Here is an 8,219-nt window from a genome sequence, read left to right on the forward strand (position 1 = left end):
AACCACTAAAAGAAAACTCCTAGTATTGTATTTTAGCTTAAGCTATTCGTCAGTCAAGTTTGAGTTATTAGCTAGCTTGACTTGTAGAGTCAAGTCCATAGCTGATTAGCAACCAACATTGCATAATCTTGGGGCTTAAATCCTCTAATTTGTAGCTTTGATGCATTTAAGTTGTTGTTTTTATCCCATTTTGCACGTAAGGTATTTGTGTGTGAGTTTTTGGAAAAACGTGCTATTAAAGTGGTTTTGAACGCCAAGAGGAATTCCGGGATGTAACCAAGTGCTCAAGTGCCCGACAACACTCATTTCATTGCTAACGGAGCCTAAATGGTGCTATAAGAAGCATTGGAGAACGGCCGGTGGTGTAACACGACATGGAGTGTGAGCCAAAGCTCATGAAGCAAGGCAAACGCATCAAGGATGGTTTCGAGGACGTCCGTGGGACCAAGGCCTTATGGAAACCTCCGCCAAGTCCCGTTGATCAAGAAATCAAGTTTTGGAAGGCCGTCGGGGCACGACAAGGCATGATGGTCCAAGCTAACCCTGTTCTGCAATTTCTACTCAGAGGTATTGGTACCTCATTTTTGAGGTACCGGTACCATCATGCTGATTTTGAAGACAGTTGAGTTGGTACCAATTCCTCATTTTTGAGGTACCGGTACCAATGCCCTTCGACCAGTTTTTTGTGCTGAATATTTCAACCTTTCATATATAGAAAGTTTCTACTTTAGGCATGTTTTTGGGATATTTTGAGGGTCTTTTAGTCCATTGTTTGGCTAATTTGTAAGGCTTATAAATAGCCTTTATTGCCATTTATGCCCATATGTAAGTTTATACACTTTAAGTCTTTTTCTTCCTATAAACTCCATAGTTATTGCTCTCAAGCTCTTGTCTTTAATTCCTCATCAATTCAAGTAAGTAGTGGTTGTATGTTTAATTCTCAAGTATTAAAGTTGTAGCTTTAGCTTGGATCATCTTATAAATCAAGTTTATTTTCGTTTTATCGGTGAATCAAGTTTTCATTTCCTAACATGTTTTCTAGTCTTTTTGTTATGTGTGAGTAGTTTAAAGGTTTGGTCATGGGGTGATGTTTACTCTATGATTTAGTTATTCAAATGGTTTCTCTTTAACTTTAGCTTAATTTCAAGGTTTTGAATGAATTAAACCCATGATGTCTAGTTTTGATCATGAGGTTGGTGGCTTCTTTGATTAATGAAGTTTATCGCCTTGTGCTACGAGCTTGATAATCCTACGCCTGCGAACGATCCTTTTCATCTCTCATTTGCGTTAAATGAATTCAATTTGAATTAGAGCCTTGAGTTAAGTCATAAGTAGTCTTCAGCTTTTAATTTTTCAAGTGGAATCCGGACGGTTTCGGTTCACTCATGAGTTAGATGAAGGAACCATTTGACGGCTAAGTCGTGGGTAAATCAATCTCTTTGACTCAACCATCTCTAATCTAGTTTAAATTCCAAGTTTAAATATCGTCATTCAATTCGAATACCAAAGCTGGCCACTTGAACGCCGCAACTCTTACACAACATCTATTTCAAATTCACTTAAGAAGTTTTCTCTGTGGGAATGATTCCGGTCTTACCGGTTAATATGTTTTCAACGACCTAACCCTCCGCTCAGGGTGTGAACCTTTCTAAGAGGTTAGGTTGCGACGAAGCAATAGCATAACATAAACTTGAAGAAATGGTAACATTTGACGGGCAAGAAATCCAAGATGTTTTAATGCGGACAAGATGTCGTTGCCAAAAATTAAGAGTCTTCTCCTTTCTAATTTGTTTAGTTGGGAGTCGAGGGAAAGCTCCTTCCCTGATCAATTTCTTGACATGTTAAAAAATATATATATTTTTGGTGCTTAGATTAATTGCGTATGGGCCCTCTAGATGGAGTACATTTTTTTGGCCATTTTTTCTTTGCTTTCGTTTGTCCATGGGTGGTATATATCCCTTTGATATCTTTTCAAAAAAGTTACTTATCCACACAAAAAAAGAAGAAGATATAAATTGTATATTTCTCTTCTCAAGTGTTGAAATAATTGAACTGAATGATTATGTTCATTTTCAGTTCAATTAAACAATAATTTGTGGTTACACTGTTGAACAATAGCGATAGCAGGGGTGGTATTTTCTCACGATTTAATGGGTGGGGAAGTGATTCACAATACTGGTACATCGCAGGCCATGATCTTGCATGAGAATATTCAAACCTGCAAAGAATTCTCCAAGAGATAATAATATCAAAAATTCAGCAATGAGTGTATATTCCAAGTCCAGATGTATCTTTCGACTTGAATTCCAGCCACCTGCATGATTCCGATTGATATGGCAGTTGAATTGTTCGCGACATTTGTTGGGTCGAGACCCCGATCCCGATTAACACCTCCAAGCACAAGCACGAAAATAAACCAAGCACAAACGAGAGATATCCGAGGAAAACTCCATTATGTATAAATCACATATACAAGTATGAAAAACCTCACCGGGATAGCCACAATCCGGCTTCCCCACTCCTCTCTCTCTCCCTCACTCCGGTGGCTCTCCGACAGTCTCTCCGGGCATTTCCGAGGAGCCCCGCTCCCCCCGAAGGGGAGCCTCTCCGCTCAACTCTCTCTCTGCCTCTCACTGTCTCCAGCACACACACACTGCCGAAAGGCAGTCAACAAAAAGGGAAAGGGGACCAAGGGGTTTTATCCCCTACAGCACACACCCACACCACTTGGGTGTATCCCAACAACATTTAGGTTTGGCGTGCTGTATTTTGAATTCCACGACTTTATGACTACACTTTATTTCCAAAGAAAAGAAAGGGAAAACAAGAACGTTTTGGTTTCAATACGATTTTACCTCATGTTGTTCCAAACAGTACTGTTATTAGGCAATAACAAGTACCTATGTAACCAGCTGACAATTGCTTTCCAAGAAAGTCCACACACAACATATACTTCCATGTAGAAATAGCAGAATCTGCTGATATAAAGCACAAGGAAAACAAGGCACTAGATATACCCTGTACATGAAATCCTGTTATTACGGTGACCTCAAACACTAACAAAAACAAACTACGCTAGTGGATTTCGAGTTCCTTGGCGATTTTCAGCACAGAGCTTTACACTGTGAAAAGATTACCGATTGTAGTTTAAGAGAGTGCTGGTGGATTTCAGTAGTGCTGTAAGCTAACCAGCCTTTCACTGTGCTCCATCCTTGGCATAATGAACAATATCGAAGAATAATGCCGGAAGGAATAAGTTGGTCATGATTTAGAATGTACTCACACTTCCATATAATCATTTGCACGGAATACAGTTATGGGATTTCTTTTCCCTGCTCAAGAGTAGCGAGAAACCAAGGCAAGGGAGGAGTATGGAGTTGTGATTGAAGAAAAACACGGCGAAAAAAATTGTACTGAGCTTGGATATATTAAAGATTTGTGGAGTGATTTGTTGATGGTAAAGAAGATGTTATGGATTTGCCTTCCCAAATTCAAGGTGCACTCCACGCACAGCCTAAAGGAGCCGTTATTTCCGCCTGGAAATCTATGGCCAAACTCCCAAGTCAAGTCTTTGCATCAGACATTTGTGCAAATTAATTACCTGTATATACCATGGTGCACTGACAACGACAAAGAGCGGAATCCAGGGACGGAGCTCCGCGCAAGGGTGGGGTGCCAACGGCCATGGCACCTGGTAGCTTTCAGATTACATGACCCATGCATATATATTTCTTACAGAGACAAGTCTACCTTGTGATGGAACCCTCAAATGGCATTTTAGTACTTCCGTAATATAAGCAATACTGTGAAAATAAACAGCTAGTCTTTTTTTTCCGGTCAAATAAACAGTCTTTTTTGGGCCTGCATCCGAAGCTGATAATGTTGGGGCGTCATGGACATGTTTCATGTTTTAGTTCATGTCCTGTTTTCTTCCCTTTATTCTTGTAATTCTTTGTTTGTTGTTTTTGTTTTGGGTTTCTATTGGTTGGTTTCTTCCCAACTTTTTAGAGTCTAGGGTGGCATATGATTATTGGAGATGGGGGTCCACTTGATTGGGATGCTAGCTTTCTCGTTGTGATGCCGTCATGCCCGTGGTCCTTTCTTTTTAATCGTTGTGATCCTATGTCAATTACTAATGAATTCCTTTTGCCTAAACTCCTTGCTACGTCCTGTATTTTAGCTTAAGCTAGCCAATAAGAAATTCTGTCAGCCAAGTTAGATTTATTAGCTTTACTTGTAGAGTCAAGCCTATAGCATATCATAACCTTGAAGAAATGATAACATTTGGCGGGCGAGATCCAATGTATTTTAATACATAATACAAACGTGATGTCGTTGCCAAAAATTAATAGTCTTCCTCTTTCTAATTTATTTAGTTGGGAGTTGAGGGAGAGCAATCCTTCCCTTGATCAATTAATTTCTTGCCACGTTAAATATATGTTTTTGACTTTTTGGTGCTTGGAATTGGGTATAGGCTCTCTTGACGGAGTAGTTTTTATTTTTTTTAGCCTTTTGTCCTTTGCTTTCTTTAAATTTGTACATGGGAGGCACCTTTTGATATCTTTTCGAAAACATTATTACTTATCAAAAAAAAAGTATATTTATTTCCGCAAATACAAGGCCGGCTAAATACAACCATAGAAAACTCAGAAGTGACTTTTAACTAACCCCTCTCAATTTCTACTCTCTCTCATACAAAATCAAGACTGGGATATAGCTATAAATAGGCAGAAATCAGTCCCTATTTCTTGTCCACGCTTGATCCAAGTTGGGTGTGAATGAGGGCTCCAAAAGTCCACAAGCATGACTGTATTAAATTGGAGCCAATCTTAATCAGATTTGCAGCACATGTAGAATGAGGGCTGCTGTGATATGATAGATGCATATCCGATAATCTTCAACAATTTTGAACTGAATCAGTTAAGTTGAAACTAGAAAAACATTTTATCGTGTATTGTGTTTTTTCAACCTCATGATAATTTTATTTGAAAATTTATTTGAGTTACATTTTTGTAACCTAATTACATAAGGGTCCCCATTACAATTTCGCCAAAGGCCCAGAAGATATCAGGGCCAGGTTTGACATCAGTTGAAGTTTCAAGTACGAGAAACAAGCTAGGGGCCGGTGAAATACACCTGATGAGTTCTTTGATATCGCAAGCATGATATTGCTTGCTTTCATTCCTGACAAATCGCAAAACCTGTTCAGCTAGCAAACTGCTTCCGAAAATTGTCTCCCGACAAGAATGAAAAAGTCGAGTATTTTTAACATTTCATTGTCATTGCATCTTAAACCACGAAAAACGAAAACCCAAAATGACAACAATACCAAGCAGAAAATACAACATATTACAATGCAAAAGAAAAATAAACAAAAACAGAAAATACAACATCCAACGGGAAACAAACGGAACAATTTCAAACTAGATCGACTTAGGTTGTAATCCCGTGGGGAGAGGAAAACGAAACAGCGGCAGGAGCAGGATGAGAAGGCAGCGACTTTGCGACACTGTTATTGCTATATATTGCCACTCTAGCTTGAAGACTGTACTTGACTGCTGCTCCCGGATGCGTAGAACGACGAATTAGCATAAGATCCGAAAGAATTTCCCCGAGGACCAATAGGCGTTGGCACGGGCATTTTCTCCGGAAGCACAGGCAATGGAGCTTCAAAATTCAGCACCAGAATGGCTTGCCTGATTGAGGGCCTAAGGACCCAGTCCGGGTTCGCACACCAAAGACCAACAACCATCAAACACTCCATGATCTTTTCATCATATTCGTCACCTAGTCTCGGGTCAACCGCCTCCAGAATTTTTCCATTTCCATACAGTTCCCACACCCAATCCACCATTTTGACCACATTTTTCTGTGCATTGGACTCAATGGGCCTCCTCCCACATGCTATTTCCAATGCCAAGACCCCGAAGCTGTAGACATCTGATTCCCTGCTAGCTTTTCCCGTGATAAGACACTCTGGAGACATGTAACCTCTCGTCCCCGCCACAACGGTGGTCTCGACCTGTTCCTCGTGGTCGACCAGCCTAGCTAGCCCAAAATCTCCCAATTTGGCATTGAAATTCAAATCCAACATCACGTTGCTCGATTTTATGTCCCTATGCACCACGCACTGCTCCCATTCTTCGTGTAAATAGAACAATGCTGAGGCTAGGCCTTGCGCGATTTTGTACCTCATATCCCAAGTTAACAAACTTTTCGCCTTGAATAACTGAGAGTCTAGGCTTCCATTAGGCATGAACTCATAAACTAACAAGAGCTCGCCTTTATCGTGGCACCAACCTGTGAGTTGCACCAAGTTCCTGTGCCTCAATTGGCTGATGATTTTCACTTCCGATGTGTACTCTTTTAGGCCTTGTTTGGGCCCGCTTGACACCCTCTTAACAGCAACATAGGAATTCCTTTCCTTTAGAAATCCTTTGTAAACCCCGCCAAATCCCCCTGCTCCAAGTTTCCTTTCCTCCGAGAAATTTTCTGTCGCGATCTCCAATTCCTCATAAGAGAATTTCCTTGCCCCGGTGCCCCTTTTGAATTCATCATCCATCGATCGTTCTCGTATTGGTATTGGCTCGTCCTTTTTTCTCCCTCTACTTTTTCTCCACAACCCCAAGAAAATCAAACCAATCAAAATCAACACACCAAAACCAACGCTCAATCCCACCACCAATCCCGTCTTGTCCCCCCCTTTCGCGGCCTCTTTTCCTCCCTCATCGTTTCCTAAACGGGCAGTTCAAAATTCCCAAGACTGGACGCTATTTTTTTCGTAGGACGACCCTGTTGAACCAGAGAAACCAATAGCAACCCATTCTGGCAAATGAGCACTTAGATCAACTACGTGATAAAGATTCCGAAAAACTGCATCACTATGCTCAAAAAAAGTGAATGCAACACTAAGGTTTTTGGTGCTAGAATCATACTTAATCCGGGCTTCATTTGTTCTCCCATCGCTAATACCACTCGCCCAATATTCATTTACCACAGACCACATTTTATTGATATTGATACCCACGTGATTGATGGGAAATATGGTACTGGGTTCCCATGTGTTTCTATAAGTATCGAATTCCACTGCGACAAATGTAGATGTTCCATCCTCATTAACCAGGCCAAGTCCACCGCCACCAGAGTCCGGTGGAATGTTAGAACCATTAGGAGAAAGGAAAAAGGTAATCCCTTCGCCGTAGTTTTCTCCTTGAATCACGAAGGTGAAATTCGTGCTGAAGTCAGTGATTTTTCCCGTGGCTCTGTCCCACAAGTGAAGGGGTTGGAAATAGGTTGCGCGGCCGATCTTATGTTGGAGTGATGAAGTACTGTTGGGGTAGTCATTTGGGTCTGGAGTGAGTTGGATGCCATTGATGGAGATGTGAGCATCTCCGGTAGTGTTTATGGAGTTGAATGCCCATGAATTGTCTCGTGTTATGGATGAGAAACTGAATTCCAATGCGGTTGCAAAAGGGATTAACATAAAGAAGAAGAAGGAGGTGATCATGGAGACAGAAAGAAGAGAAAGCTTAGGTGATTGGAGATGGATTCTTAAAAGGTTATTGGTCATTGTGGTTCACTTGGACTTGGTTCAAGCTTGCACTTTATAACATAACTAGTGAAACGTATGTTGAAAAAGTCACCAGTCGTAGCCCTGTTACGTTTGGGTTTTGTGGTTGGTTTTTAAGATTAATGAGTGGAGAGAAATAGAGAAAATTTATTGAAAATTGTACTCAGGAGTTTTGAGACCTCAAAACGAACAAGGCGAATGATCTGAACTGTGAAGCCTACTATGATAAGTACTTCTGGTATTATCTAGTCTTGTAATCGCAAAAATTTGTAGTTCTTTTAGGGAATTGATATTCGCACTCCAAGATTTACTGCAGGCGCTCCACCTTTTTGTTTTTACACTGTGATGTTGCTGGCAACATCACAGTGTAAAAACAAAATACACACTGATGTTGCCAGCAACATCACAGTATAAAAACAAAAAGGTGGAGCGCCTGCAATAAATCTTGGACCGCGAAAATCAGTTCCCTTCTTTTATCATACTAGTAAATTTCACACTAGCAGTAAACGTAGTGTTTCATAGGTGAACCGCGTAAATTCAATGCTTCTATTTTAAATTGTTAATGCATTTGTAAAAATATGACCGAGAAGTGCTTATTTTGTATAGTTTTTAGACATGCAACACAGAGTTACTTCTTTGTGTTGCATGT

General features: G+C 40.5%; 1 pseudogene; it reads right to left on the reverse strand.

Moving 5' to 3' along the window:
• Positions 1-5,260: 5,260 nt before the first annotated feature.
• On the reverse strand, positions 5,261-7,663 carry LOC131308408 (L-type lectin-domain containing receptor kinase IX.1-like; annotated as a pseudogene).
• Positions 7,664-8,219: the final 556 nt, after the last annotated feature.

The sequence above is a fragment of the Rhododendron vialii genome, chromosome 11a (assembly GCF_030253575.1).
Source record: "Rhododendron vialii isolate Sample 1 chromosome 11a, ASM3025357v1".
Lineage (NCBI taxonomy): Eukaryota > Viridiplantae > Streptophyta > Magnoliopsida > Ericales > Ericaceae > Rhododendron > Rhododendron vialii.